The sequence below is a fragment of the Pleurodeles waltl genome, chromosome 3_1 (assembly GCF_031143425.1).
Source record: "Pleurodeles waltl isolate 20211129_DDA chromosome 3_1, aPleWal1.hap1.20221129, whole genome shotgun sequence".
NCBI lineage: Eukaryota > Metazoa > Chordata > Amphibia > Caudata > Salamandridae > Pleurodeles > Pleurodeles waltl.
Genome location: NC_090440.1, coordinates 487,791,179 through 487,803,182, shown reverse-complemented (window position 1 = coordinate 487,803,182; position 12,004 = coordinate 487,791,179).

Genomic DNA, 12,004 nt, shown 5'->3' with positions numbered 1-12,004 from the left:
TTGTGGGGCTCTAACCAGATTCTGTTACCCAGAATCCTTTGCAAACCTCAAAATTTGGCTAAAAAAACACATGTTCCTCACATTTTTGTGGCAGAAAGTTCTGGAATCTGAGAGGAGACACAAATTTCCTTACACGCAGCGTTCCCCCAAGCCTCCCGATAAAAATGATACCTCACTTGTGTGGGTAGGCCTAGCGCCCGCGACAGGAAATGCCCCAAAGCGCAACGTGGACACATCCAATTTTTTTAAAGAAAACAGAGGTGTTTTTTGCAAAGTGCCTACCTGTAGATTTTGGCCTCTAGCTCAGCCGGCACCTAAGGAAACCTACCAAACCTGTGCATTTTTGAAAACTAGAGACCTAGGGGAATCCAAGATGGGGTGACTTGTTGGGCTCTGACCATGTTCTGTTACCCAGAATCCTTTGCAAACCTCAAAATTTGGAGAAAAAAACACTGTTCCTCACATTTCTGAGGCAGAAAGTTCTGGAATCTGAGAGGAGCGACAAATTTCCGTTCACCCAGCGTTCCCCCAAGTCTCCCAATAAAAATGATACCTCACTTTTGTGGGTAGGCCTAGCGCCCGCGACAGGAAATGCCCCAAAGCGCAACGTGGACACATCCAATTTTTTGAAAGAAAACAGAGGTGTTTTTTGCAAAGTGCCTACCTGTAGATTTTGGCCACTAGCTCAGCCTGCACCTAGGGAAACCTACCAAACCTGTGCATTTTTTAAAACTAGAGACCTAGGGGAATCCAAGATGGGGTGACTTGTGGGGCTCTGACCAGGTTCTGTTACCCAGAATCCTTTGCAAACCTCGAAATTTGGCTAAAAACATGTTCCTCACATTTCTGTGGCAGAAAGTTCTGGAATCTGAGAGGAGCCACAAATTTCCTTTCACCCATCGTTCCCCCAAGTCTCCCAATAAAAATGATACCTCACTTGTGTGGGTAGGCCTAGCGCCCGCGACAGGATATGCCCCAAAGCTCAACGTGGACACATCCAATTTTTTGAAATAAAACAGAGGTGTTTTTTGCAAAGTGCCTACCTGTAGATGTGGGCCTCTAGCTCAGCCGGCACCTAGGGAAACCTACCAAACCTGTGCATTTTTTAAAACTAGAGACCTAGGGGAATCCAAGATGGGTTGACTTGTGGGGCTCTAACCAGATTCTGTTACCCAGAATCCTTTGCAAACCTCAAAATTTGGCTAAAAAAACACATGTTCCTCACATTTTTGTGGCAGAAAGTTCTGGAATCTGAGAGGAAACACAAATTTCCTTCCACGCAGCGTTCCCCCAAGCCTCCCGATAAAAATTATACCTCACTTGTGTGGGTAGGCCTAGCGCCCGCGACAGGAAATGCCCCAAAGCTCAACGTGGACACATCCAATTTTTTGAAAGAAAACAGAGGTGTTTTTTGCAAAGTGCCTACCTGTAGATTTTGGCCTCTAGCTCAGCAGGCACCTAAGGAAACCTACCAAACCTGTGCATTTTTGAAAACTAGAGACCTTGGGGAATCCAAGATGGGGTGACTTGTGGGGCTGTGACCATGTTCTGTTACCCAGAATCCTTTGCAAACCTCAAAATTTGGAGAAAAAAACACATGTTCCTCACATTGCTGTGGCAGAAAGTTCTGGAATCTGAGAGGAGCCACAAATTTCCTTTCACCCAGCGTTCCCCCAAGTCTCCCAATAAAAATGATACCTCACTTGTGTGGGTAGGCCTAGCGCCCGCGACAGGAAATGCCCCAAAGCGCAACGTGGACACATCCAATTTTTTGAAAGAAAACAGAGGTGTTTTTTGCAAAGTGCCTACCTGTAGATTTTGGCCTCTAGCTCAGCCGGCACCTAGGGAAACCTACCAAACCTTTGTATTTTTGAAAACTAGAGACCTAGGGGAATCCAAGATGGGGTGACTTGTGGGGCTCTGACCAGGTTCTGTTACCCAGAATCCTTTGCAAACCTCAAAATTTGGCTAAAAAAACACATGTTCCTCACATTTTTGAGGCAGAAAGTTCTGGAATGTGAGAGGAGCCACAAATTTCCTTCCACGCAGCATTCCCCCAAGTCTCCCGATAAAAATGATACCTCACTTGTGTGGGTAGGCCTAGCGCCCGCGACAGGAAATGCCCCAAAGCGCAACGTGGACACATCCAATTTTTTGAAAGAAAACAGAGGTGTTTTTTGCAAAGTGCCTACCTGTAGATGTGGGCCTCTAGCTCAGCCGGCACCTAGGGAAACCTACCAAACCTGTGCATTTTTTAAAACTAGAGACCTAGGGGAATCCAAGATGGGTTGACTTGTGGGGCACTAACCAGATTCTGTTACCCAGAATCCTTTGCAAACCTCAAAATTTGGCTAAAAAAACACATGTTCCTCACATTTTTGTGGCAGAAAGTTCTGGAATCTGAGAGGAGACACAAATTTCCTTCCACGCAGCGTTCCCCCAAGCCTCCCGATAAAAATTATACCTCACTTGTGTGGGTAGGCCTAGCGCCCGCGACAGGAAATGCCCCAAAGCGCAACGTGGACACATCCAATTTTTTGAAAGAAAACAGAGGTGTTTTTTGCAAAGTGCCTACCTGTAGATTTTGGCCTCTAGCTCAGCAGGCACCTAAGGAAACCTACCAAACCTGTGCATTTTTGAAAACTAGAGACCTAGGGGAATCCAAGATGGGGTGACTTGTGGGGCTGTGACCATGTTCTGTTACCCAGAATCCTTTGCAAACCTCAAAATTTGGAGAAAAAAACACATGTTCCTCACATTGCTGTGGCAGAAAGTTCTGGAATCTGAGAGGAGCCACAAATTTCCTTTCACCCAGCGTTCCCCCAAGTCTCCCAATAAAAATGATACCTCACTTGTGTGGGTAGGCCTAGCGCCCGCGACAGGAAATGCCCCAAAGCGCAACGTGGACACATCCAATTTTTTGAAAGAAAACAGAGGTGTTTTTTGCAAAGTGCCTACCTTTAGATTTTGGCCTCTAGCTCAGCCGGCACCTAGGGAAACCTACCAAACCTTTGTATTTTTGAAAACTAGAGACCTAGGGGAATCCAAGATGGGGTGACTTGTGGGGCTCTGACCAGGTTCTGTTACCCAGAATCCTTTGCAAACCTCAAAATTTGGCTAAAAAAACACATGTTCCTCACATTTTTGTGGCAGAAAGTTCTGGAATGTGAGAGGAGCCACAAATTTCCTTCCACGCAGCATTCCCCCAAGTCTCCCGATAAAAATGATACCTCACTTGTGTGGGTAGGCCTAGCGCCCGCGACAGGAAATGCCCCAAAGCGCAACGTGGACACATCCAATTTTTTGAAAGAAAACAGAGGTGTTTTTTGCAAAGTGCCTACCTGTAGATTTTGGCCTCTAGCTCAGCCGGCACCTAAGGAAACCTACCAAACCTGTGCATTTTTGAAAACTAGAGACCTAGGGGAATCCAAGATGGGGTGACTTGTGGGGCCCTGACCATGTTCTGTTACCCAGAATCGTTTGCAAACCTCAAAATTTGGAGAAAAAAACAAATGTTCCTCACATTTCTGTGGCAGAAAGTTCTGGAATCTGAGAGGAGCCACAAATTTCCTTTCACCCAGCGTTCCCCCAAGTCTCCCAATAAAAATGATACCTCACTTTTGTGGGTAGGCCTAGCGCCCGCGACAGGAAATGCCCCAAAGCGCAACGTGGACACATCCAATTTTTTGAAAGAAAACAGAGGTATTTTTTGCAAAGTGCCTACCTGTAGATTTTGGCCTCTAGCTCGGCCGGCACCTAGAGAAACCTACCAAACCTGTGCATTTTTGAAAACTAGAGACCTAGGGGAATCCAAGATGGGGTGACTTGTGGGGCTCTGACCAGGTTCTGTTACCCAGAATCCTTTGCAAACCTCAAAATTTGGCTAAAAAAACACATGTTCCTCACATTTTTGTGGCAGAAAGTTATGGAATCTGAGAGGAGACACAAATTTCCTTCCACGCAGCGTTCCCCCAAGCCTCCCGATAAAAATGATACCTCACTTGTGTGGGTAGGCCTAGCGCCCGCGACAGGAAATGCCCCAAAGCGCAACGTGGACACATCCAATTTTTTGAAAGAAAACAGAGGTGTTTTTTGCAAAGTGCCTACCTGTAGATTTTGGCCTCTAGCTCAGCAGGCACCTAAGGAAACCTACCAAACCTGTGCATTTTTGAAAACTAGAGACCTAGGGGAATCCAAGATGGGGTGACTTGTGGGGCCCTGACCATGTTCTGTTACCCAGAATCGTTTGCAAACCTCAAAATTTGGAGAAAAAAACAAATGTTCCTCACATTTCTGTGGCAGAAAGTTCTGGAATCTGAGAGGAGCCACAAATTTCCTTTCACCCAGCGTTCCCCCAAGTCTCCCAATAAAAATGATACCTCACTTGTGTGGGTAGGCCTAGCGCCCGCGACAGGATATGCCCCAAAGCTCAACGTGGACACATCCAATTTTTTGAAAGAAAACAGAGGTGTTTTTTGCAAAGTGCCTACCTGTAGATGTGGGCCTCTAGCTCAGCCGGCACCTAGGGAAACCTACCAAACCTGTGCATTTTTTAAAACTAGAGACCTAGGGGAATCCAAGATGGGTTGACTTGTGGGGCTCTAACCAGATTCTGTTACCCAGAATCCTTTGCAAACCTCAAAATTTGGCTAAAAAAACACATGTTCCTCACATTTTTGTGGCAGAAAGTTCTGGAATCTGAGACGAGACACAAATTTCATTCCACGCAGCGTTCCCCCAAGCCTCCCGATAAAAATGATACCTCACTTGTGTGGGTAGGCCTAGCGCCCGCGACAGGAAATGCCCCAAAGCGCAACGTGGACACATCCAATTTTTTGAAAGAAAACAGAGGTGTTTTTTGCAAAGTGCCTACCTGTAGATTTTGGCCTCTAGCTCAGCAGGCACCGAAGGAAACCTACCAAACCTGTGCATTTTTGAAAACTAGAGACCTAGGGGAATCCAAGATGGGGTGACTTGTGGGGCTCTGACCATGTTCTGTTACCCAGAATCCTTTGCAAACCTCAAAATTTGGAGAAAAAAACACATGTTCCTCACATTGCTGTGGCAGAAAGTTCTGGAATCTGAGAGGAGCCACAAATTTTCTTTCACCCAGCGTTCCCCCAAGTCTCCCAATAAAAATGATACCTCACTTGTGTGGGTAGGCCTAGCGCCCGCGACAGGAAATGCCCCAAAGCGCAACGTGGACACATCCAATTTTTTGAAAGAAAACAGAGGTGTTTTTTGCAAAGTGCCTACCTGTAGATTTTGGCCTCTAGCTCAGCCGGCACCTAGGGAAACCTACCAAACCTGTGCATTTTTGAAAACTAGAGACCTAGGGGAATCCAAGATGGGGTGACTTGTGGGGCTCTGACCATGTTCTGTTACCCAGAATCCTTTGCAAACCTCAAAATTTGGAGAAAAAAACACATGTTCCTCACATTTCTGAGGCAGAAAGTTCTGGAATCTGAGAGGAGCCACAAATTTCCGTTCACCCAGCGTTCCCCCAAGTCTCCCAATAAAAATGATACCTCAATTTTGTGGGTAGGCCTAGCGCCCGCGACAGGAAATGCCCCAAAGCGCAACGTGGACACATCCAATTTTTTGAAAGAAAACAGAGGTGTTTTTTGCAAAGTGCCTACCTGTAGATTTTGGCCACTAGCTCAGCCTGCACCTAGGGAAACCTACCAAACCTGTGCATTTTTGAAAACTAGAGACCTAGGGGAATCCAAGATGGGGTGACTTGTGGGGCTCTGACCAGGTTCTGTTACCCAGAATCCTTTGCAAACCTCGAAATTTGGCTAAAAACATGTTCCTCACATTTCTGTGGCAGAAAGTTCTGGAATCTGAGAGGAGCCACAAATTTCCTTTCACCCAGCGTTCCCCCAAGTCTCCCAATAAAAATGATACCTCACTTGTGTGGGTAGGCCTAGCGCCCGCGACAGGATATGCCCCAAAGCTCAACGTGGACACATCCAATTTTTTGAAAGAAAACAGAGGTGTTTTTTGCAAAGTGCCTACCTGTAGATGTGGGCCTCTAGCTTAGCCGGCACCTAGGGAAACCTACCAAACCTGTGCTTTTTTTAAAACTAGAGACCTAGGGGAATCCAAGATGGGTTGACTTGTGGGGCACTAACCAGATTCTGTTACCCAGAATCCTTTGCAAACCTCAAAATTTGGCTAAAAAAACACATGTTCCTCACATTTTTGTGGCAGAAAGTTCTGGAATCTGAGAGGAGACACAAATTTCCTTCCACGCAGCGTTCCCCCAAGCCTCCCGATAAAAATTATACCTCACTTGTGTGGGTAGGCCTAGCGCCCGCGACAGGAAATGCCCCAAAGCGCAACGTGGACACATCCAATTTTTTGAAAGAAAACAGAGGTGTTTTTTGCAAAGTGCCTACCTGTAGATTTTGGCCTCTAGCTCAGCAGGCACCTAAGGAAACCTACCAAACCTGTGCATTTTTGAAAACGAGAGACCTAGGGGAATCCAAGATGGGGTGACTTGTGGGGCTGTGACCATGTTCTGTTACCCAGAATCCTTTGCAAACCTCAAAATTTGGAGAAAAAAACACATGTTCCTCTCATTGCTGTGGCAGAAAGTTCTGGAATCTGAGAGGAGCCACAAATTTCCTTTCACCCAGCGTTCCCCCAAGTCTCCCAATAAAAATGATACCTCACTTGTGTGGGTAGGCCTAGCGCCCGCGACAGGAAATGCCCCAAAGCGCAACGTGGACACATCCAATTTTTTGAAAGAAAACAGAGGTGTTTTTTGCAAAGTGCCTACCTTTAGATTTTGGCCTCTAGCTCAGCCGGCACCTAGGGAAACCTACCAAACCTTTGTATTTTTGAAAACTAGAGACCTAGTGGAATCCAAGATGGGGTGACTTGTGGGGCTCTGACCAGGTTCTGTTACCCAGAATCCTTTGCAAACCTCAAAATTTGGCTAAAAAAACACATGTTCCTCACATTTTTGTGGCAGAAAGTTCTGGAATGTGAGAGGAGCCACAAATTTCCTTCCACGCAGCATTCCCCCAAGTCTCCCGATAAAAATGATACCTCACTTGTGTGGGTAGGCCTAGCGCCCGCGACAGGAAATGCCCCAAAGCGCAACGTGGACACATCCAATTTTTTGAAAGAAAACAGAGGTGTTTTTTGCAAAGTGCCTACCTGTAGATTTTGGCCTCTAGCTCAGCCGGCACCTAAGGAAACCTACCAAACCTGTGCATTTTTGAAAACTAGAGACCTAGGGGAATCCAAGATGGGGTGACTTGTGGGGCCCTGACCATGTTCTGTTACCCAGAATCGTTTGCAAACCTCAAAATTTGGAGAAAAAAACAAATGTTCCTCACATTTGTGTGGCAGAAAGTTCTGGAATCTGAGAGGAGCCACACATTTCCTTTCACCCAGCGTTCCCCCAAGTCTCCCAATAAAAATGATACCTCACTTTTGTGGGTAGGCCTAGCGCCCGCGACAGGAAATGCCCCAAAGCGCAACGTGGACACATCCAATTTTTTGAAAGAAAACAGAGGTATTTTTTGCAAAGTGCCTACCTGTAGATTTTGGCCTCTAGCTCGGCCGGCACCTAGAGAAACCTACCAAACCTGTGCATTTTTGAAAACTAGAGACCTAGGGGAATCCAAGATGGGGTGACTTGTGGGGCTCTGACCAGGTTCTGTTACCCAGAATCCTTTGCAAACCTCAAAATTTGGCTAAAAAAACACATGTTCCTCACATTTTTGTGGCAGAAAGTTCTGGAATCTGAGAGGAGACACAAATTTCCTTCCACGCAGCGTTCCCCCAAGCCTCCCGATAAAAATGATACCTCACTTGTGTGGGTAGGCCTAGCGCCCGCGACAGGAAATGCCCCAAAGCGCAACGTGGACACATCCAATTTTTTGAAAGAAAACAGAGGTGTTTTTTGCAAAGTGCCTACCTGTAGATTTTGGCCTCTAGCTCAGCAGGCACCTAAGGAAACCTACCAAACCTGTGCATTTTTGAAAACTAGAGACCTAGGGGAATCCAAGATGGGGTGACTTGTGGGGCCCTGACCATGTTCTGTTACCCAGAATCGTTTGCAAACCTCAAAATTTGGAGAAAAAAACAAATGTTCCTCACATTTCTGTGGCAGAAAGTTCTGGAATCTGAGAGGAGCCACAAATTTCCTTCCACGCAGCATTCCCCCAAGTCTCCCGATAAAAATGATACCTCACTTGTGTGGGTAGGCCTAGCGCCCGCGACAGGAAATGCCCCAAAGCGCAACGTGGACACATCCAATTTTTTGAAAGAAAACAGATGTGTTTTTTGCAAAGTGCCTACCTGTAGATTTTGGCCTCTAGCTCAGCCGGCACCTAAGGATCCCTTCCAAACCTGTGCATTTTTGAAAACTAGAGACCTAGGGGAATCCAAGATGGGGTGACTTGTGGGGCCCTGACCATGTTCTGTTACCCAGAATCGTTTGCAAACCTCAAAATTTGGAGAAAAAAACAAATGTTCCTCACATTTCTGTGGCAGAAAGTTCTGGAATCTGAGAGGAGCCACAAATTTCCTTTCACCCAGCGTTCCCCCAAGTCTCCCAATAAAAATGATACCTCACTTTTGTGGGTAGGCCTAGCGCCCGTGACAGGAAATGCCCCAAAGCGCAACGTGGACACATCCAATTTTTTGAAAGAAAACAGAGGTATTTTTTGCAAAGTGCCTACCTGTAGATTTTGGCCTCTAGCTCGGCCGGCACCTAGAGAAACCTACCAAACCTGTGCATTTTTGAAAACTAGAGACCTAGGGGAATCCAAGATGGGGTGACTTGTGGGGCTCTGACCAGGTTCTGCTACCCAGAATCCTTTGCAAACCTCAAAATTTGGCTAAAAAAACACATGTTCCTCACATTTTTGTGGCAGAAAGTTCTGGAATCTGAGAGGAGACACAAATTTCCTTCCACGCAGCTTTCCCCCAAGCCTCCCGATAAAAATGATACCTCACTTGTGTGGGTAGGCCTAGCGCCCGCGACAGGAAATGCCCCAAAGCGCAACGTGGACACATCCAATTTTTTGAAAGAAAACAGAGGTGTTTTTTGCAAAGTGCCTACCTGTAGATTTTGGCCTCTAGCTCAGCAGGCACCTAAGGAAACCTACCAAACCTGTGCATTTTTGAAAACTAGAGACCTAGGGGAATCCAAGATGGGGTGACTTGTGGGGCTGTGACCATGTTCTGTTACCCAGAATCCTTTGCAAACCTCAAAATTTGGAGAAAAAAACACATGTTCCTCACATTGCTGTGGCAGAAAGTTCTGGAATCTGAGAGGAGCCACAAATTTCCTTTCACCCAGCGTTCCCCCAAGTCTCCCAATAAAAATGATACCTCACTTGTGTGGGTAGGCCTAGCGCCCGCGACAGGAAATGCCCCAAAGCGCAACGTGGACACATCCAATTTTTTGAAAGAAAACAGAGGTGTTTTTTGCAAAGTGCCTACCTGTAGATTTTGGCCTCTAGCTCAGCCGGCACCTAGGGAAACCTACCAAACCTTTGCATTTTTGAAAACTAGAGACCTAGGGGAATCCAAGATGGGGTGACTTGTGGGGCTCTGACCAGGTTCTGTTACCCAGAATCCTTTCCAAACCTCAAAATTTGGCTAAAAAGACACATGTTCCTCACATTTTTGTGGCAGAAAGTTCTGGAATGTGAGAGGAGCCACAAATTTCCTTCCACGCAGCATTCCCCCAAGTCTCCCGATAAAAATGATACCTCACTTGTGTGGGTAGGCCTAGCGCCCACGACAGGAAATGCCCCAGAGTGCAACGTGGACACATCCAATTTTTTGAAAGAAAACAGAGGTGTTTTTTGCAAAGTGCCTACCTGTAGATTTTGGCCTCTAGCTCAGCAGGCACCTATGGAAACCTACCAAACCTGTACAGTTTTGAAAACTAGAGACCTAGGGGAATCCAAGATGGGGTGACTTGTGGGGCTGTGACCATGTTCTGTTACCCAGAATCCTTTGCAAACCTCAAAATTTGGCTAAAAAGACACATGTTCCTCACATTTCTGTGGCAGAAAGTTCTTGAATCTGAGAGGAGCCACAAATTTCCTTTCACCCAGCGTTCCCCCAAGTCTCCCAATAAAAATGATACCTCACTTTTGTGGGTAGGCCTAGCGCCCGCGACAGGAAATGCCCCAAAGCGCAACGTGGACACATCCAATTTTTTGAAAGAAAACAGAGGTATTTTTTGCAAAGTGCCTACCTGTAGATTTTGGCCTCTAGCTCGGCCGGCACCTAGAGAAACCTACCAAACCTGTGCATTTTTGAAAACTAGAGACCTAGGGGAATCCAAGATGGGGTGACTTGTGGGGCTCTGACCAGGTTCTGTTACCCAGAATCCTTTGCAAACCTCAAAATTTGGCTAAAAAAACACATGTTCCTCACATTTTTGTGGCAGAAAGTTCTGGAATCTGAGAGGAGACACAAGTTTCCTTCCACGCAGCGTTCCCCCAAGCCTCCCGATAAAAATGATACCTCACTTGTGTGGGTAGGCCTAGCGCCCGCGACAGGAAATGCCCCAAAGCGCAACGTGGACACATCCAATTTTTTGAAAGAAAACAGAGGTGTTTTTTGCAAAGTGCCTACCTGTAGATTTTGGCCTCTAGCTCAGCAGGCACCTAAGGAAACCTACCAAACCTGTGCATTTTTGAAAACTAGAGACCTAGGGGAATCCAAGATGGGGTGACTTGTGGGGCCCTGACCATGTTCTGTTACCCAGAATCGTTTGCAAACCTCAAAATTTGGAGAAAAAAACAAATGTTCCTCACATTTCTGTGGCAGAAAGTTCTGGAATCTGAGAGGAGCCACAAATTTCCTTCCACGCAGCATTCCCCCAAGTCTCCCGATAAAAATGATACCTCACTTGTGTGGGTAGGCCTAGCGCCCGCGACAGGAAATGCCCCAAAGCGCAACGTGGACACATCCAATTTTTTGAAAGAAAACAGATGTGTTTTTTGCAAAGTGCCTACCTGTAGATTTTGGCCTCTAGCTCAGCCGGCACCTAAGGATCCCTACCAAACCTGTGCATTTTTGAAAACTAGAGACCTAGGGGAATCCAAGATGGGGTGACTTGTGGGGCCCTGACCATGTTCTGTTACCCAGAATCGTTTGCAAACCTCAAAATTTGGAGAAAAAAACAAATGTTCCTCACATTTCTGTGGCAGAAAGTTCTGGAATCTGAGAGGAGCCACAAATTTCCTTTCACCCAGCGTTCCCCCAAGTCTCCCAATAAAAATGATACCTCACTTTTGTGGGTAGGCCTAGCGCCCGCGACAGGAAATGCCCCAAAGCGCAACGTGGACACATCCAATTTTTTGAAAGAAAACAGAGGTATTTTTTGCAAAGTGCCTACCTGTAGATTTTGGCCTCTAGCTCGGCCGGCACCTAGAGAAACCTACCAAACCTGTGCATTTTTGAAAACTAGAGACCTAGGGGAATCCAAGATGGGGTGACTTGTGGGGCTCTGACCAGGTTCTGTTACCCAGAATCCTTTGCAAACCTCAAAATTTGGCTAAAAAAACACATGTTCCTCACATTTTTGTGGCAGAAAGTTCTGGAATCTGAGAGGAGACACAAATTTCCTTCCACGCAGCGTTCCCCCAAGCCTCCCGATAAAAATGATACCTCACTTGTGTGGGTAGGCCTAGCGCCCGCGACAGGAAATGCCCCAAAGCGCAACGTGGACACATCCAATTTTTTGAAAGAAAACAGAGGTGTTTTTTGCAAAGTGCCTACATGTAGATTTTGGCCTCTAGCTCAGCAGGCACCTAAGGAAACCTACCAAACCTGTGCATTTTTGAAAACTAGAGACCTAGGGGAATCCAAGATGGGGTGACTTGTGGGGCTGTGACCATGTTCTGTTATCCAGAATCCTTTGCAAACCTCAAAATTTGGAGAAAAAAACACATGTTCCTCACATTGCTGTGGCAGAAAGTTCTGGAATCTGAGAGGAGCCACAAATTTCCTTTCACCCAGC